Source organism: Rhinolophus ferrumequinum, chromosome 22 (genome assembly GCF_004115265.2).
Source record: "Rhinolophus ferrumequinum isolate MPI-CBG mRhiFer1 chromosome 22, mRhiFer1_v1.p, whole genome shotgun sequence".
Lineage (NCBI taxonomy): Eukaryota > Metazoa > Chordata > Mammalia > Chiroptera > Rhinolophidae > Rhinolophus > Rhinolophus ferrumequinum.
The window spans coordinates 5,092,340-5,112,526 of NC_046305.1; the positions used below are offsets into that span (position 1 = coordinate 5,092,340).

The 20,187-nt window shown below is 46.5% G+C and overlaps 1 long non-coding RNA gene across 1 annotated transcript in view; it reads left to right on the top strand.

Annotated features, from left to right (window-relative positions):
- Positions 1 to 3,687: 3,687 nt before the first annotated feature.
- LOC117014431 (uncharacterized) overlaps positions 3,688 to 20,187 on the top strand; it is a 36,306-nt gene continuing 19,806 nt past the window's right edge. The window contains exon 1 of the long non-coding RNA XR_004421524.1: positions 3,688 to 3,743. This is a non-coding gene — a long non-coding RNA (uncharacterized LOC117014431). The remainder of the gene's footprint in view (positions 3,744 to 20,187) is intronic.

The following is a 20,187-nucleotide window of genomic DNA, read 5'->3' on the forward strand; positions in this document are numbered from 1 at the left end:
TATTTCAAGTGCACGACTTTCTGACAGTTTGGCTTTTAAGAGTCTCTAGAGTTGGAATTACAAATGGATTTCATCGTGTATGCCAACACTGATGAGATGCCAGTGACTGCTGGGAGCACTGGTTGGGAAGAATCCTGTTTGAGCGAGTCTAGACTCAGCATAAGAAAGGGCTGTGGATTAAGGAAATTAGCCAGGGGCTTGGGTAGGGATGGTAGTAACTGTCATGAATGTGCTGACCCTGAACCAGAGGGGAAAATGCACTACGTATCCGTCAGAGAGTTCTCTGTCAATGATATTAAGCTTTTTGATAATTAATGACTTGTAAAGACTTCAGTGTACAATCTCTGAGAAGTACAAATACTCTACATTGTACACTAAGGGTAGACGCAAATCACAGCAGCTACAGCGGCATCCTTTTGTGAGTGTTAAGATGTGTGATGCTTTTATCAATGTAATAGAAGCCCTCTCCACCCACTCAAGGAAGACGACCACGGAAATATCTGAGGCAGGATCAAAATTGTCTTTGGAAAAACGTCTGGGTACGCTGTAAGACGTGGAGGAAAAGGAGATCCGGGTCCCAAAGCTTCATACGCAATGGTAAAGGATAAGTGGATTTTGGAGGCAACATCCAAATGAGGAACACCATGTCCCTCATTCGGATGTGTTACTCCGACCCACCTACCAGGTGATCCAAAAGCTGTTAGTTTTGAATGAGGCCCAGAACAACAGAAGGCTCTGCAATAGGTCGGGAGTCCTGGGCAAGGTGCCTTGCCCTGGGGCCATCTGGTCCAGCAGATCTGGTGGTGCTAGAAGTGTCTGTGTCTGCTAGAAGCCATCGGCAGCTCTTGCAGGTGAATCGCAGCTCAGACCCTTAGGACTTCAGAGCAAAGCCCTGCCATCCTCTATGGATAACTACTCTTCTTTTGAGAAATAGCTCTAGGCCCACGCCCCTCCCTGGATGTTAACTGACTAAAAGAACGACAACGAGTTTTCTACTTTATACAGACAGAAATCTCGGGGATGTGTGTGGGAATGGATATTAAGGGTTTGGGATAATGGTGGAAGGAACACAAAAAGTTGGACGAGGCTTTTGGACTCAGACTGGAACTTGCAGTATTGTACTGGCTGTCCCAGTTCTCAGGCCTTCAGACAGCAGGTCTTAGGACTTCTCATCCTCCAAAACTGTGTGATCCAAGTCCTTATAACAAATCTCACGCATATATATAATGAAAGTCATATATATCTCTGTATCTTCTATTGGTTTTGTTTCGCTGGAGAACCCTAATACAGTTTTTATGGAACATCTCTCTGTCTCCAATTCCCCATCCTGGAAAATTGGGATAAACAGATTTCTTACCTCCTAGAGTTGTGAGGGTTAAAAAAGAAAAGAGTTGATACATGTGAGTTTGCAAAGGTCAAAGCAGTGTCTTACATATTTTCATATCCTTAGCGCCTAGTCAAGTTTACGGCAGAATGCAGATGTTCATAAATATTTGTTAAATAAATGACTATCAATTTTTAAAAATAGTTGTAACATGTATAACTGTATTATTCATTATGTTTTATTCATAAATATTTACAGGTACCTGTTATGCCCAGGCACTGTACTAGGCCCTGGGCACACATTTTGAAACAAAATTATCATTAAGAGGAAAAGGAATCGTTGATACAGACTATTTTAAACTATTTTTTTTTCCTCAAAGAGCTTTTCTTACTTAAATAAAAATTCATTTCATGACAATTTCCTTTTATTGAAATGAAGTGATGATGATATTGATTTACTTTTTCAACTGAAGAGCAAAACAAATATTAAATAGAAGACAGAAATTTCAATAAGGGTATTTGAGTTCTTTTTCTTTGTGGAGATGATTTCAAATTCGTTGCCCTCAGAGCCCAGGCAGGTACTTAACTTTGTTTCAAATAAGTTGATGATTCTGAGACTTCCCCTGTAGTAATGCTGGTGAATATAATTTAGGTCGTATTTCTAGATTAAGGGTAACATGATTCAATTTTGCATTTCCTGAACTGTGTGTTGGTTGGCCTGAAATAATTAGATTATAGAGTGGCCCAATTATTTGGTGTCAACGGTCATGCACACATCCTAAGGCTTAATTACCATGAATAAATCAATCCCACCCCAAACTCATTGGCTGTCACTGACGATAGCTTTCTTTAACTATACTTGCACGGTGTAAGGAATTCAAGGAGTGGACTTAGACCCGTGATTAAAACTTTAGCCGTTAAAACAACTGCTGACTATCCCTTGGCGATCAGTTTTTCGTCAGTGTAGAACCTGCAGTTCTACCCAATTTAAGCTTTACAGCCATTTCTCTCTTCAAGACAGATGATCTTGGACTGACTGTAACTTTTCCTTTGCTTACCATGAAATACCCTTTTCTTTTTACTCTTAAAAAAAAAAAAACCAAACAAAACTAAACCTGGAAAAATCTTTGGGCTTTATTAAGAATTAGTAACATAACTCGCCCTGGATTTCGTCCAAGGGAAATTTTAAGAAATCTTAGAACATTTTGACGAGTTACAGAGAAAGATATTTACAACGGAAAACACCTATCCTATTTACTTTGAGAAAAGCAGCAGAGTAAAACCCACGATGAAACTACTGTTGATTTTGACATTATCATTAGGTCACCAGAGTCCGGCTGACTGCTGGGTTTTAAAAGTTCCTAAGCGACAGGGAGGAGAGGATGCCTGTCCAGACTAGGGGCCAGCAGTTTGTTTCGGTCGGGGGAGCGGCGATCAGGCCGAAAGCCCAAGGAGGGAAAGGGCGGAAATCAGCGCCTTCATTAGACGCCCCGCTCCCCGAGGAAGCCGTCAGGTGTTAGCGACAAGTAGAGCAGAAGAGATTTGGGTTAATTCGGGCAACACACGACACTCCCCCCGCCTGGGCCCGGCGGGTCTCGGGATTCGGCAGGGCTGGGGGCGGGGACTCGTTCAGATTCAAATTTAGAGCGGGACGCGGCGCGGGCCTCAGCAGGTGCTTCGCCCCGGCCCCCGCGGCGGGCGTTTCCGCCCTACCTGCCCGCAGGGCCGGAAGTCACCTAGGGGGGGCGCGGCCCCGCCTGGCTGTCGGCGATGCAACCGCGCGGAAATCCTGAAAAAGTGCGCGGCGGCGGGGACGCGGGCCTGGTCCGCCTACGGCCATTGCACACGTCTCCACGCTCCGGGGCGCGGGGACCCCTGCCCTTCCTTTAGCATGTCCCTGGCCCCTGGGGAAACCGGAGCAAGCCGGGAGGGGAGCGAGGCGGGGAGGGCGGAGGACGGTACGAGCCCCAAGCACTCCACGTCCCCCACTGCACGGGCTACGCTGGAGGAGCGAGCCCCGTGGAGGTCGCGCATGCGCCGACTGAACTTCAGGCGCTTGGAGTAAGTCGCGCATGTGCAGAGCCCAGACGGAAAAAAATGGAGCGCAGGGGTGACTGGCAGGTTGAGGGCGCTTTAGCGACTGAAAAGCCGCCACGGCTGGGAGGCGCGTGCGCAGAGCGCCCGAAGGGGTGGGGCTCCTCCGCGGGGGCGGCCTCGCGCGCCCCCTGGCGCGCGCCCGGGGAGAGGAAGGCGCGGGAGGGGCGGAGAGGAGGGGGGCGGTGTGGAGGGCGGGCGGGGGGAGGGGAGCCGGAGCGAGGGAGGGCTTATCGACCCGGCGATTTTGGTTAAAATATTCAAAATGGCGGACGGAGGAGCAGCGAGTCAAGATGAGAGTTCAGCCGCGGCGGCAGCAGCAGCAGGTAATCATTACAGCATTTTACATATTCATATTCATACTCAACCCCGGCTCCGCGGCCCCCCCCGCGACTTAGCATAATTTATTAGTACTCAGGATTATTATAATTAACGGCGGGGAGCTGGGGGGCCGGGGAGCGCGGAGCCCCCGCCGGGCGCCGAGCGGAGGGGGAGAGAGGCTCGGAGCGGCCGGGCGGAGGGGGAAGACCCGGGGCAGAGGGGGCTGCGGCCCGGCCCGCCGGCTGCCCGGCCGGCCCCGGCCCGGCCCACCGCCGCCCGCCGGCACCGGCCCTCCGCCGCCGCCTGGCCGCCGTGCCCGAGCCCGAGCGGGTCCGCGGCGGGGCCGGGGCCGAGGAGGACAATAAAGACGTTTTACATATTCATAGCGGCGGGCGGCCGGGCCGGACGGGCGGGCGGGTGGGGGGGCGTGGAGGACGGAGGTGGCGGCGGCACAATGCCGGGAGGCGGCGGGCCCGGAGCGAACCCCGGCGGCCGGACCGCCGCACGCGTGCCCCCGGGAGCGGGCGCGGGCGGAGCGGCGGGGGGTGCTCGGGGGGAGTACACGCCGCCGCCCGGGCGCCCGGGGGTCCGAGCCCGGGTCACGGCCCCGGCGCGTCGGCCGCACCCGCTTGTCCCCCGGGTGGCGGCCTGACCCGAGCAGGCCCGCGGTCGAGGTGCGCGAGGCGGCGGGTGGCCGCCGCGCGGGGCCGCTTTGCCCCCTCGGGAGGACCCTTGGGGAAGTTCCCCTCGCAGGGGATGTCCTCCGGGCCGCCCCATGTGCTCGGGCCGGCGGTCCGCAGTCCCGTGGGTCCTGGAAAAGCCGGTCCCCGTCGGCCGCGGTTCCCGGGGTCGGAGGCGCCCGGCGTGGTCTGATGTCTCCTTGACCCGCACGGTCGGGCCGGGGGTCGGGCCTGTCGCTCCCAGGCCCCAAAGTCCCCCGAGGCCCGCAGGACGCGGCGGTGAGGCTGACCCGGCCCCAGGACCGCCGGCCTGACAAGTTGATAATATTCCCGGTTTCCCTCCTGCGGGGAGTTGGGGAGGCGGGGATCCCCTCCGCGGTCTGCAGCGGCGTTTTCTTGCGGGGGGCTGGGTCCTCCCTGCTCGCCGCTTAGCCGAACCTCTCTCATTTGAATAATGTCTAATTCGGGGAGGTTTATATTATTGAAATGGCCGCCTGGCTTTCCCCGCCTCTCATGTTTAGTAATTCAGACCTTTAATAACAGCCACTCACAGCCCAACGCCGTGTTTATATTTTACATTCGCCCCATGTGCTTTTGTGGTTCGATATGATTCTTTTTTTTTTTTTTTCCTTGGCAATCCACAGGGCTCTGAGATCAAACCCAGGCTGTGCTGGGAAGAGAAGGGGGAGAGCGAGGCCTGGGCTCCTCCAGCAGTTGCCTAGGCCTCATGTTCTCTGCCGCTTGATTTATTTACTAATAACCAAAATGACTCCCCCCACCAATTCCACACACCCCCTCCTCCGCGGGCACAGCAGACCCTTCTGGGGCCTCACCAGCGTCACGACAGCTCCTAGCTGAGCATCAGCTCTGTCTAATTTTGTTTTAAAAAGACTTTCTTACAGTTTGCAGTAATATTGGGCCTAAGGGGGGAAAAAGTCTGTCTTATTTTCAGAGGCCAAGGAAGCCTATTTGGGTTTAAAACAGGTAAATCACGTTGTCGTGATAGTTGCCCCCTGCTCCTTGGCTTCTACCCCAAATTAAACACTTTCAAGCTTTGTGAAGGTCTGCAGTATTTGTAAAATCAATAGGGTTTTTTTCTTTTCTTTTTTTTTCCCCCTAGGAGTTATGGAGTAGCTAAGTATTTTAGAAATTCCAACTGACAGCACTTTAAAAATTTCTCAGGGCTGTGCTCCCTTTTCAATCTGTTGATTCGCATTTAAAATGGGGCCGATATTAATTTTGTGCTGTCGTTATCATAGCCTTGCTTATTTTCATTGTAGCACTCCCGAAAACAGAAATGGGGTTATGTTTTCTTTGAGTGTTTGTGTCATGGTTAAATGAGTGAAAATAGAATAAACACGGGCATTGGTCGTGGTACTTACTCCCCTCCTACCATGTTTCCCTGAAACTATGACGGGGCCTTATATTAATTTTTGCTGCAAAAGACGCATTAAGGCTTGTGTTCAGGGGATGTCATCCTGAAAAACCATGCTGGGGCTTATTTTCCGGTTAGGTCTCAGCTTTGGGAAAACACAGTGGCACACCCGCCTCTCTTCTTTTAAGTTGTCGGAATTGACTGTTTTGTGTAGTTTAGGACAGTTGGCCTGGGAAAGGCAGATTCCCTTGTGCTATTTAGAAGAAACAATGATTTTGATGTTTGGTCTTTCCCTTGGTAAAGTTTTCTTTCCTTTTTATTTTGTATGGTTGTCGTGTGCTTTTAAAAATCATAATGTTGCTTCTCACTGGGTGGTTTTTTTTTTTTTACCCCTGCTAGTAGAGGGAACTCTCACAAGTGTTTACCACTGATGTGTTAAACCTCAGACATTATGTTAAGGCACTTTATGGTCAGTTGCTAGCTACCTATTTTGTGAGACATCAGTCTTTAATTCCTAACAAAATTCTAGATTTAATGGGCCAAAAGCAAGCCAGTTTCCAATACCCAGTCCCCCCCATTTTGCTTCTTTACCTCCAGTAGGCAGGCCCTGAATGCAGCAGGAAAAACGGCTGTAGCTTCCAGGAGAATGTTTAGGTGAATGAATGACGGCTTCAGAGACCCGACGTGAGGTCGGTGGACAAAATCAGGAATATGATTTCCTGCCGTAAACAGCGTATGTTTCTGCACCCGATTCCCAAGATGTGGTCAAACTGATGATGTCATTGGACAGAGGACAAGGTGCAGTTAATTTGATTTATTGTCCTGAGGTGAAGTATGGCAGTGAAACCTTCTCATAGGGAAACCATTTATCTCAGGACAATTTCCTTTATAGCTGCAATTTAACCACCACCCAGGCTGTAGTATTTTATCCGAGAGGATAAAATGTACATTGCATTTTACAAACAAAATTTCACTGTTAGAATTTTTGTAATACAGAAAAGGGTATTATTATTAACTGGCCTTGTATTTCAGTTGGCTTTCCATGCTATTGCAAAAATTGATTTCCTCAAATTCTCACATCGAGACTCTGGGCTTTAAGTATCTTAGAGGTGATCCATATGTGTGCCATGTTAGATTCTCTGTGACCCCCAAACTGCAATAAGAAGCTGCCTTTCTTGACCTCATCGGAGCACAGCCCAGGCTAAAGGAGAGAGCGTTTACCGTAGGACCTAATTGGATGAGTAAGGTGACGTTGAAGAGAATGAGGCTATATGTTCTTTTAGGTTAAAATTACAGTGTTCAAAATAAGATAGAATACTTCCAGGAAAGCATGTGCTTTGCAATTTTTAAAAATACAATTCAGAATTCTTTTTGGATTTGTCTCAAATGGATCTGGACAAACTTGTGCATTTTATTTTGCTTGATTAGCGATTTTAACAATTTTTCCATTGTGAAGTAGGGATTCCCCATATGATTTTTGACATATCAGTAGATTCTCCTGTTACACTTTTTAAAATCATATTTTAAACTAATGTATCTTAAAGTGATGATTAAAATGCCCTGGGGATGTTGTAGAATCGCTGTGCTTTATCCCTAGCTCTGACTTGTGAGCCAAACTAGACAGAACATTTTACGTTACTTTCTCGAGCCTTCCTAAATTTTAAGCTGCCCATCTCCTTTTGAATCTGTCAGGTGGCTTCCCACAAGTTTTCAGAAAACCCATTGTCACTCCCTTTTTAACTTGCCCCACCTATTTATTATAATGGTACTTCTGAATTTGGGCCCTGAAAATTCTTGTGACAGCTGGCCCAATTTTTTTAATTTCTAGAGGGACCATTCTAATGGCTTCTAAGCCATGACTGTAGAAGTAATTTTTAACCTCTCTCACAAACTAATTTCCAATTTTTTCGTTTTGTCACTGTCAGAAATCCCAGTAGTCAAGGAAAATACAAACAGCAACTATTTTTCAGATTTAAATGGTGTAGTATTCTGCCATATTTTTAATTTACTATTCTCTGCATCGATGGGCAGTATAAAGCAGAAGAAATGAAATGTGTTTCATTGCTGCCTCAGTAGAAGTAATTGTTGATCTGTTATTCATCCAGTTAGTGGATTTTGAAATAAGTTTAAGTCTCAGAATGTTAAATTAAATTGCCTTATTAAGCCACCATGTTTAATGGAGTCTTGAGTATCTTAAGGAGGTGGTTCTAAAATGACAGAACTGGAAATTTAAGTGTTATCTTTCATGTTTTCCATTAAAAATGAAACAGTTGCAGTTTCTTACATCTCTGTTGCTCAATTTTGAATTTGGTTGTGTTTTGAAAATTGGTCCCTCATTGCCATGACTATCAGTTTCCTTTGCACCAGGAAGACTAATGTTATCTAGTCATGAGTGCCTTATTGTTACTGGTGAGTTTTGTTTTGTGTCTAATATTGAAAGCCCACAGCTCCAGGCTTGGCATACTAGTCTTCTTTCAGGCATTATTCAAACTCATTTTCTTTTAAAATACTGGTGTGTGACTGTCATTAGTGTGCTTTCATACAATACTGGTTCAGTTACACAGTTTTTGTAATTTGTAAAGACTATGAAGCCTAATTTTTAAACAGGGATGTGTTTTCCTAATGGAAGTGATTGCATTGAGAACTATTCAGCTAATTGCTGTTTACACAACAGAACAAGTCACAGACAAAACATCCCCTTTTTGGTCACCATGTTCTTGTTGCTGTTGCCTCTTTTAATGTGAAATGCCTGAGCAAATAAATGCTTATTATTTATTTCTTCAAGGAAATCTGATATTAGGCTTTGGCATGTGCGTGGATTGTTACACACCTGCCGTACTTGCGTTTCTGTATCCCTCCTGGATGAATTTTTCCTTTTTTTTTTTTTTTAATGGTGCAGCATTTTATTTCTATTTGTGACCTCTTAAACATTGCAAAACAAATTAAAAACACATAAGGCACCTTTCACCTCCCCAGTTCTTAGATTTCTATGTGCATCAGGATCATGTGTGTTTTTTTTTTAATTTATTGGGGTGATAATTGTTAGTAAAATTACATAGATTTCAGTTGTACAATTCTGTGTCACATCATCTATAAATTACATTGTATGTTCACCACCCAGAGCCTCCTTTTTTTTTTTTTTTTTTTTTTAGGAAACTTTGGGCCAGAGTTTTGCTTTATTCTTATCTTTTTGTATTGCTTAAATAAGATAAATGTCTTTTTGAGTGGAATCAAAGTTGAAAGAGGTAACAATTACAGTTCACAGAGAATCGCAGTTTCCTTCTCCATCTTCTTTTGCTGAACGTTTTTATACATTATTGACATCATGTGAATAAAGAGAATTGGATAACTTTGTAGATTTATATTTCTTCTTAGGAATAAGTAGGTTTTATTTTGTATTGAAATATCTCTAACTATGTGCTAAACTGGCAGTGAGCCCTTGTAAACTCTTCCGGCAGTAACAGCAATGGAAACCAAAATAGCACGAGTGGGGTCATTGCCTGACTTACTGATCCATTTACAGTATATTTAGAATTGGGAATATGAGAATTGTCTTGAGTTTCTGAACCTCTGGTTTGAAGAAGCTCTTTACATCTAATGCCCGTAGTTTAAAGTTCTGTGTGTTTTTACTATAGGATGTTAATTTACTGAGCACTGATCGTATATCTTCTTTGTAGTCGGTGATTTACATAGCTCTTTTGTTTTTTCTCTTTAATTTAGTTTTTACAGTTAAACCAATACTCACCTTTTCAGTGCTACCTAGATTTTGCTGACAGGACTAGTAATGAGCAAAGGAAGAATCAGCAAGCCGCTAGGTTTATCAGATTCTTTTTTAAAGGACTATCCAGGAACCTGGACATTCATCCAGAAAAAGATAGATAATATTAATCAACAAAGAGGACAATGTGAAAAGTACAAACTAGGCTCAACAGGAGTAGTGTTGGTGGTAGTGGCTTTACTTAGCCTGCAATATTCAAAGTCATTGCAAGTTCAGTTTGTCACATGGTTTATTTCATAATTCTCTGTGTAACTATTGGTTTTTATGTCGGAATCATAGCAATAGTGTATAAAGTAAAATCAGTAAAATAATAAAAGTTATGGTAGGTTTTTTGTTTGTTTGTTTTGCTAGTGAGCAACAGAAGATCTAACCAGGACGTCTGGGAAGTGAACACGTGCTGTGTGTTAATGGAGCTGCCCTGGTGAGCTCTGTAACCTGCAGAGGGAATATACTTTTGTAGAGAAAAGTGGCTTAGCGATATTCTTATTTTAGTACACTTATTTTAATGGTCTGCTTAATGGGGAAAAAAAGCCTTTTTTTGTTTTGTTTTGTTTTTTGCTGATTCATACTGCAGCAAGCAAGTATATTGTAATTGATCTTTTAAAAAGTTATTTAAACATTTCTTCGCTTACAAACAGTATTTGCTATGCATCTGGTCCTATGCCAGCTATCTTTGGGAGAACAAGGGGACAGACGACTTGTATGTTAACTCCTGCTGTGGAGGTGCTGGTGTGTTTCCTTAGCAGGGAAAGTTAAAAGACGATGTGTGTAATTACGTATTAAAATATGTCAGAGATGATAATGGTCAGAGGAGAGACGATGGTGTGTCTGGGCTTGTGAGAACCAAAGCATCCTGAGTGGTAGGAACCGTGACCTGGAGGGTAATTGCGGTGCACTGTGTCCTAAAACCAGGACTCCACAGATAAGGAAATACCCTCACGGCGGCTGAGTGACTTGCCCACAGTCTCTGACCCGGTGAGTAACGGATGCGAACGTGGGCTTCTGACTTTCCAGTCCTCTCCTGTCCAGTCTCACCCCCTCCGACATTGCTCCCTAGTCAGGGAAGTCTGTAAGTGGAAGGTGAGATTTTAAAGCTGAGCTTAAGGGGAAAACGACTTCAGAGGAATGGGACGACGGAAGGGCGTTGCAGGGGAGGCTGGTCAAGACTGCAGTGGGGGTGAAGGAGCAGGCATTTGCTCTGGGACAGGGCGGCTGGCGGAGGGTTTTGAAGTAAGGAATCCTGTGCTAACCAGAAGTATTAGGATTAGCATGGGGGTGTGCCAGGTGGTCTGAAATAGGAGGCGGAGATGGGGTCCATGGGGACCGGGGCGTAGGAATTGAGGCAGGTGGGTTGTTGACGACGTGCTGTTAGACACAAACGTGGTAAGACGGTTGCTTACCTGACCTCAGGAGGCTGCAGTCTGATAGTGACGTAGTGACACACAGGCGGGGTGGGGGTGCCGTGCAGGACGTCACAGACCAGCGGCCTGTGGAAGAAAGTCTGCTCTTTACAGCAGGCACCGTTTACGTCTGACAATGGTTTCGTTCTTAGCCTTCTGGACACTCAGCTGTCTAACTGACTTAATTTTCTTTTCAAATCGAACTGCAGTGTTCAGGCCAGATGATGAACCCGGAAGGTTCGATAGACACTGATGTAAGCATTTTCCTTAGTCTCCTTCTTGGTTCCACTTTATGTCCTTACCTTTTGTTTTGTGTTTCTTCCATCTTACATTCTTGTTGCTTTGTGTTTTATGTGGGCTACATTACATCCTTTCTGGAGCAAGGCAGGTATAAAATAAAATAAAATTACCATAGCAATGACATAATGATAACGTCTCAATTTTTATAGTACCCTAAAATTTATAGCAGCTTTCTCATTTTTACTACCTCAGTTGGTCTTTTCAGGCAAGTATTATTATACCCATTTTATAGTTGAGTAACATAAAGCCCAGATTAGGTGACTTTCCCAAGGTCAGGTGCTTAATAAACACTAAGTACATTTGTGGGTGATAGCCAAACTTGGAGGTGAGCGATGCCCTAGGCTGTGTTCCGGGGAGCGCTGGAGGGCAGGGTGGGGCTCTGAGCGCCCAGTGCTGTGTTGCTGGTCCAGGAGTCTGGTTTTCCTTTGCTCGGCAGTAGGGAGCCATTGAATGTTTGTGTTCACTGTAATGATCAAAGCCCTTAATTTAAAGTGGTTAGCAGCGAATTAGAGTCACAGGGGATACCGCAGTTTTGAGCTTAGATTATCCAGAGTAGCGCCATGACCCGAAGTAGGAAGCTGGAAAAGGGAGCCGTTTGGAGATTAGGCAGTCAGTTCAGTTTTAGACCTGTCGTTTGAGACATGATTGGATGGATCCTGTTAAGGTATAAACTCATTGCAAAACTGAAAAAGGTTTTACTGAACTCAATGTGTGATAAACACATGAATATTAGGACGGGGATTTATGCTCATGCCGCCGTGTGCACTGAGCACAGGCTGAGCTACATTCTAGACGTCTCCTTTTGGCTCGTTCCTTTCAGCAATACGATGGTGATCATACCAGTGTTGGAGGGGTGCTGTGGGAGGAACAACTTGACAGCGGAAGCCTTCCGGAAGGACTGCAGTAGTTCTTACCTGAGCGCCAGCGTCAGGTGCCGCCCTGGAGAAGCAGCTGCAGCCGGAGCGCGAGCCTGGGGGCACCTGACTGCGGGGTGAGCGTTTCCCTGTGCGGCCGGCGCTGGGGAGCCAGAGCTTCTCCCCGGTGCTCTTCCTAAAACGGAGTACAACGGAAGGGCCGCTGCTGCCAGCAAGTGTGCCCTTGCCTTCCAGCCGTGCTGTCCTCTAGCCCCGCACCAGCCGCCCTGCATTCTTGTCTTGCACTACTTTCTTAAAGCACACGACTCAACAATTCCACCCAGGAAGTCCCACAAACACAGCTTCTTTATCAGGTTTTAACTTTTTAAGGAAACATCTCCCTCCAACTGTGTTGAAGAGCTGCTCTGGGCAGGGGGCTGTGTTTTCTCTGTGGCTTGCTTGGCTCCCCTCCCGCCCCTTCCCTACTCCCATCCCAAGGTCACACACGTGACCTGAAGGACAGCCTCAGTTTTGGTCAGGCGTGTCGGGATGCTGTGTGAGCCCCTCTGCTCACAGGCTCACACGTGCCCTCCCGTGGAATGTCAGGTGGGCGTTGGGGTGACCTCGTGAAAAGAGCCCTGGGTTCCACATCACTGTTAGCTTTGGGACTTTGGGACAAGTTCCTGCACCACTGATTCCTTTGCTTTTTCACTTGTGAAGGAGAGAGTTCTCAAACTTAAAAGCCAGCGGACTTCTTTTTCAAATGAATTTTAGGCAGAAATTGAATGTATAAAAGGTAAGAGTGGAGCTATTCTGATGGAAATGGTGCAGCAGCAGGAAGCGTCCTCTTGCTATTCTCCAGTGGCCTTTAGGGCACTTTCCCGGGCTCCGTGGGACTCCTGCTGTGGCACTCTGGTTGACGACCTCATCCTTGTTTATCATAAGGGAGCCATCTATCCATTGTTCTGTCTCCACAAACAGCTCGCGTCTATGCCTGTGCTCCTGTCCTACTTTCTCAGAATTTAGCTAATTCAGCACTTCATTATACGCAGTCTAATTTTTTCCTCTAATTGAGTTTATATACATAAATCTTGTCTCCTCCTAAGAGCCTTGAGGGCAGAAACACACTGCTAGAGACAGAGGAGACATTTAGCAAATACTGCTTGATTGATGAAATGAGGGCTTCTCAGTCTTGGCTGGCATAAGAGTCACCCATGGAACTTTCTCACCAGGCCAAGGCCCAGGCCTCCCTCCTGAGTTGCTACTACAGCAGGCGCCTGCCACCCATGGTTTTCAGAGCTTTACGAATGTTTGGTAGCACTGAATGTGACTACTTGCTGCATTTCAAGATTATTGCTTCGAATGTCTTGCACACTGGTTCTCAAGGCACCAACAGACTTTACAGTGGAAAGACAAACAGAACTGGGAAACCTGGATCTGTGTTTGTTCTGTGTGTAGCACTGTCTGGCTTTCCAGTGCTGAACAAATCACTTAACCTTTCTGGCCCACGGAATTCTCACTGATACACTGTGGATCGTTTTCATACCTTTCTTTTTAAGCTGTGGAATTCTTCAAAAACATCTGGGTGAAGCCCAGTAAACAACAGACACTTTGAGTAGGTCAGCTTTCATCTGATACCATTTAATAGACATATTAAGAATATAAAACATGATAGGCTTGATCCTGTCTTAACAACGGAGCTAAGTCTTTGGAAAGGTGGGCTTTACATTTACACTTGAAACGTCTTATTAGAATGAGGGAACAGGGACAGTAGGCTTATCAGGAATGGTAGTAGTTCTCAGTGTGAACACGAGCTAGGTTAGAATTAACTATCCTGACTGGTCCTGCGTTCATTTAATTCAAAAACTATTTGTAGAGCATTCTCTGTTCCTTGCTGTGCCCCCAGCACTGGACATAGAGTAGTGTGAATAAGACAGATACTGCCTTCTCAAAGCTTACAATTTGTTGGGCAAGTCATACATTAAATACCACTGTTTGTAGTTAATTGAGTAAAATATGGGAGCTTCAGAATACTCTTAATAAGACAGAGACATAGCATGGACAAGAGGGTTTGGGGCCGGCTTCCCGAGGAAGTGCTGTTTGCACAGTCTTGGGGGGGCCTGCAGGGTAATCTGTCCACGGCTGAAAGTAGGAAGTGGGATTGAAAGTGTACGAAGCAAAGGGACGATATCTACATGTTCTGGAAACTAGTGAAAACACAGCACTTTCAAGGAACTGAAGTTTGGCCTGGCTGGTCCAGGAGGAACAAGAGTTAGTGAGAGAGCTAAAGATGATTTTTCAAGATCTTTATCTTTTTTAGTGGCCAAATACACTGGCAGAATTTGTGGAAGAGCATCTACACCTTCCATCCAATGTCTAACATTTACCGAGCCTTTGTGCCAGTTACTGCACTAAAGGTTTACGTGCAGTAAATTTTCATATTAATCTTCATATTAATTTTCATATTAATCTTCACAATGATCCACGAGGGGTGTACAGTTGTCACCCTCATCTTTCAGGTGAGAAAACTTCAGTGGGAGGAGGCTAAGTGACACCCCTAGGTCTCGGACCTATTTCTCTCATGGCGGTGGACAGTGGAGACGATTGTTGGGCTCTTAACCATTGGCTTCTGCTTCAGGTGTTTCCACCTGGTATTTCTGAGCTTGTCCTTCGTGCTCTTCCATGGTTCCCAGGTCCACGTCGTGGGGTGTATAATCCCCGTGCACTCTCATCTCCACCTGCACCTTGGAGAGATGGGCAGCTGATTACCGGGCTGATCCTACCTGGCTTGCGGCCGGTCGTCTCCAGATGTTGGCAGAACGTTTGGAAGCTGTGTGTGTGCACCTTGCTGAGCCAGGTGCCCAGCGGTGCTGCTCGGTTTGGATTTCTTTTCGTGGGGGCACCATGTATATATTTTTGTGATCCGATTGGCTAGATAAGAACTTAGGACTTATTGCGGTTACATGTTATTTTGATTCACATGTGTTTAAAGTATTTTAATGTTTCTCCAATGACTTGTGACTTAAAATTGATAACACAGGCGAGTACCATAGGTTTGTTTACCCCTCCCCTTCCCGTAACCAAGCTGTTACTAAACCAGGGCTATAGCTTTTAGTTGAGGAAACGTGGTAGTTGATGCTTGTTTCTGATGAGAATCAGGCAATTCCCAGCGTTGGTGTTCCCAGGCCTGACACCCAGTGCAGTCATGCCCTGTGTCACTGCTTAGTTGTCCTGCTTCTGTGTCTGATGTAGTCTTACACTTCCTTGCTGAGCCCCCTTCCCCCAGCGCTTCCTCACGCCGTCCGCCAGGGGTGCTGCTTTGGCAGACTGCAGTGTATATATGTGTACACTCGTCTGCCGGCCACGGGGAGCGAGGGATTGTGAAAATTCTCGGATGGCGTGGGCCTCGTGATCAACGCCATCCGAGCGGAGAAGAGGGCTAACCATTTCCAGTGTTGCTGGAAGACGTGGCGGTGTGGTTGCAGGGGATTAGGCTGCAGTGGCCAGTGACTGAGCCATTCCGACTCCTGCTGCTGTCAGGACCCGTGTGCCATCGGCTCGGTTACTGGAATGCGCTCCTGAGCATGCGCAGAGCCTCGTGCCCGCCCACGGCTGCACGGCGCATGCGCACCACGCCGCGCCACACGCGTGCCAGCCCGCGTGTGTGTGCACATGACTGAGAAAAGGCGTCTTAGGGCCATCCTGTTGTGTACGCCACCCTCTCGTGTGTTTTGCATGGCTCCCTATTCTTTGGGACTTACCCAGGTAAATAAAATCTTTTCTATTTGCTAGGTAATCTCTGGGTAATTTCAAGGCTGACCTTTTTTTTAAAAAAAATCATCTCTGAACTTTAGTTGAATGACTTCTAGTGGCATAAATAACAAATGGTAAATCGATTGTTGACTAATTTCTCACGGTGGCCACAGTTGACCGTGGATGATTCTTAGGGTAATCAGAGAGGTGAGCAGAGGGCAGTTTTCACCTTGTTTCGGCTTATAAAACGGGACTTGATTGACATGTCTGCAGTTTTCAGTTCTTCAAAGACTAACCTAGCTTGCCTTTTTTACCTAACAGTTTTCCACCAATACCCTTCCATATCTTACCTCATCCTTTGTCATGGTTGCACGGTAGTTGTGGTATTGATGGGCCAACCTATTTACTTGATTCTTTCGATGTCTGTTAGACTTTTTCCGTAGTTACAAGTATCCATCTACATTTGAACATTTTATACATGTTGCCAGATTGCCTGTGAGAGACGTATATTCTGTATTTTTTATCTATAGTATATATTTTATATGGCATTTAATAGTGTCAGTTTCCCTGTAATCTCTTTTAACTATATTGATAGATGAAAAATATCTCATTGCTTTAATTTCTACCTTTTCACTACAAGTTGGGCATCTTGTTAAATTTTTATTTCTTCTGTGTATTTTTCCAATGTAACGGTATCTTCTCTTGTATGGCACTGGTTCTGGCCCTTTCAGAATACTGTAGTTTTCCTGAAAATTTATAACTTAAATATTCTCTTTCCATGACTACTTTCTCCCACTCCCCTTTCCCCCAGCTAATTAATTCCTATATTTCTTTCAAGAAGCAGCCAAGGAATGAGAGTGGAGCCTGGGTCATTCCCCTGGGAATTCTTAAACGTTCCCCACTGCCTCCCCCATACTCTCCCAAACATGGCAGAGTGGGAGTCAGATGCCTTCCCTGGGGTCTGTAACTCCTGTGCAGGCGTCTATCTTAGCACTTTCAATTATTAGTTAACTTGTTTCTCTTTTTCAGAATAGTTTATGGTCCGTGAGGTCAGGGCTACATTGTACCCGTCATTTAACATATGCTTGCTGTGCATTTGATGCTCAAACAGCATTGAGTGCTTTTCTGATTCTGATTCTCTTCTGTGAATATACCCCTAGTGGCAGGGGACAATGCACTTGTACCCCTAAGAGAGCCTGGGGCGATCATAAAATGAAGCAATGTGTTTCATTAGATTCAGATAATCTAATATTGCTAATTACAAATTCTTTATTGTCTGTCACAATATATTGGTGGTGGTTTTATGTATCAAATATTGGGTAACATTTACTTTCTAGAAAGATAGAGCGTGTTTTTCTTGTGGCTTTGGGAACTCTACCAGAGATCCGTGGCGTATCCATCTCCCAGTATGAAGTGAAAGCACCGGCTCTGGGACCAGACAGACCTGGGTTTCAGTCCTGACTTTGCCACTTACTGGCTGTGGGCCAGTCGGCTTGTTCCTTAGCTTCTTTGTAGTACTTTACGGAATAATCTGTTTCCTTTAACAAGTTTATTCAGAGTGGGTATTTATTGAATGCCTACAGTCTGCAGGGCCCTGCTGCGCGTGTCCTGAGTGTGCCAGGAGCAGGCACAGTGGTTGCCGTATGGAGTGTCCTGTGTGCCAAGGTTCTCTTCCCTGGGACTGGACACCTTTGCCCTCCTCCTGGATCTGTACCTGATTTCCTGTCCACTTAGCACAGCTTCAACCATAGCCAACTCTTGCTTGTCCGGAACCACCTGGTGTGCAGACTACCTGTAGTTTAAAAGAAATGGTGCATTTTTATTTAAAAGAGCAAAAACGTGTGTGTTCTGAGTGGTCTGCCATCGATCCCTGCATGGTAACCGGTGGATGCCACCTGCATGTCGCCATTGGCAGGCACACGCTTTGCTTGCAGCTCTGGGAGCTGTTCATTCTTAGAGAGGAGAGTGGCAGAGTCGCAGAGTGGGTGGGGACAGGAGCTGTGGCGCAGTGGTCCCGGAGAGCAGAGCCAGCCTTACCCTTGCACACAAGCGTTTCCTTTAGCTGAGGGGAACGAGAGTGAGCTTAATTTTTGTCTGCCTGCTCTTAAGACGTTGTCATTTTTTAATGAAATACGGGGTGGGGGGTTAAAGGTGGGAGGGAAGGATAATGCGTTTGGGCGTTGAGAGTGCTTACTACCTACGGACTTGGAGACGACGGGGCGCAGCCCCAACCAAGGCTTTTCAGTGCTGGGTTGAACTAGGGTCTAACCCCTGGCAAGCTTGGGGTTCTCTGGGAGCATGGGGAACAGGAAATTTAAGGAAGCTGGCAGTTGGGGGGAGGTAATTTAACCCCTGAGTAGAGATGGTTCAACAGTGTCATGTGTGAACCAGGGTTGACGTACAGCAGAGACAGCATTGCGAAGTCCTTGGTGACTAGGAAAGACGACAGTGGCTTTGAAGGAGAGAGGCGGTCTAGCAGGAGCGTGATCACGCATGTGGCAGAGTTTAAACGCCTCGGAGGCTGTGCCGGGCTGTTCGGTCAGGCGGGGCCGCGCCGCAGTGCATGCTGGGACGTCCCTGATACCGGAGGGGCGTGGACAAGGAGCAGCTTCCAGGGACAACCTTGTGCCTGTTGGCTTGTTTTTCCAGGGAGTGCCTTCTGGCCGCTTTTAGAAAGCAGTTTTTATGTTTCCTTTATCAACTGTGTGTTATCACTTTGAGGGATGCTGCGGAGTAATAAATATTTCTTAATAGTGTGTGTAACTTTAACCATACAATAAGTTTACGTTTACACAAAGTCAGTTTTTCCTACCATTTGTCTAATTCTATGAATAAAGTTATTGGGAAGTTCTCTGACCTTTGCTCCCCTTCTCTTCCTCATTTCCCGCTCGTTTCCCCAGTTAATTGAGAGTTGACTGTTGGTTATTTTTTAAATCCCATATATCATATTCTTGAAACCCTTCCTCTCCCTTGACTTCTCATGTGACGTTTTTTTCCTGACTCCTTAAATTTAAAAACGAAAACTTTCCTTATGATGAATTAATGCAAACTTTATCTATTTGTTTCATTTTGTGCCCCTCCCAAAATTAAGGTGGTTTATGGAGATTCATAAACTATAGCAAGAAATAGAAAATAAATACGTAAAATAAAAGGCCTACTATAAAAATCTAATCTTTACTTTCAGTGGGGCACAAATATTTCTCTAAGCTTCATAGTAGATGGTGCAAAAACGAAACCTCGTCAGTTTATGTCATAACATTTGAGAGCAGGCAAGCTTTTGTTTTAAGAAAAGCACAAATGCTGACTGAGTTCAGAAGGGAGCTGTCCTCGGAGGCCTTGTGAACACCTGTGGACGGAGCAGCGGCCTCGCTGCCTTCCTCCTCCTGGGATGCTCCGGCAGCCTTCCCAGCTCCCCCGCTGGCCCGGGGGCACCGTGCTGAGCGGTGGGAAAGGCACGCGGCGGCCGGTGAGGGCCATTCACAGCAGAGTCTGCTTAGAAGGGGACGAGCTTTGGGGAAAATTCAAGGGAGGAAGGTACTGCGCGTCCTTTAGGCAATCTTCCGTCAGTATCCTCTGTCAGCTTTTTCTAGATGATAAGCCCCACGAGGACAGGAAGCGTAGCTGTTCTGTCCCCAGTCGTACAGGGTTCCCAGTAAGAAGTCTTCAGAATAGAGATTGGGCTGCACTGGGTTTGAAATGACATTTGTCGGTGCTTATCATTGACGGTAGAGAAAGAATTTGGTCTTGTGGTTCGGGGAGGCTGGTCAGCGACTCAGGCGGCACACAAAGGTAACAGCACCACCTTGGCAGGCTCCCGGCAGGCCTGGGGCTCAGCAGCTCGATTTCGTCACTATGCTGCCAGTCATCCACTTCCAGGGAAGTGACTCGCTAACCAAACCAGGACAGACAGAAATAGAAACAATGCCTGTTGTTACCCTACCGACCTGTTACAGGAGATGGGATTGCGGGGCGGGTGCAATTCGTCATCATTCAGCAGTCCGGTCCCTCGCTTGACGAGAAGCCAGGTCCTAATAGGAGGGGTTCCTTCGTGACTTCCTCGGTCAAGGCCACGGAAATGAATGAACTGTGCTAATAGGCGGAACATACCTTCTGCGCTGCTCGGGTCTGTTTTGCCCTAAGCAGTGCTGGGCACATCTGCAGATTTTTGTTCTCTGGGCTTCCCTTTCCTATTCTTAACCCAGCCACACTGTCCTCTAAAAACACGGGTTGCCACTGACGGGAGGAGAACACGAGGTTAGTCTGCTTAAAAAGTGTTTTAAAGTAGGGAAAAAGGGTGCAGTTCGGTGTT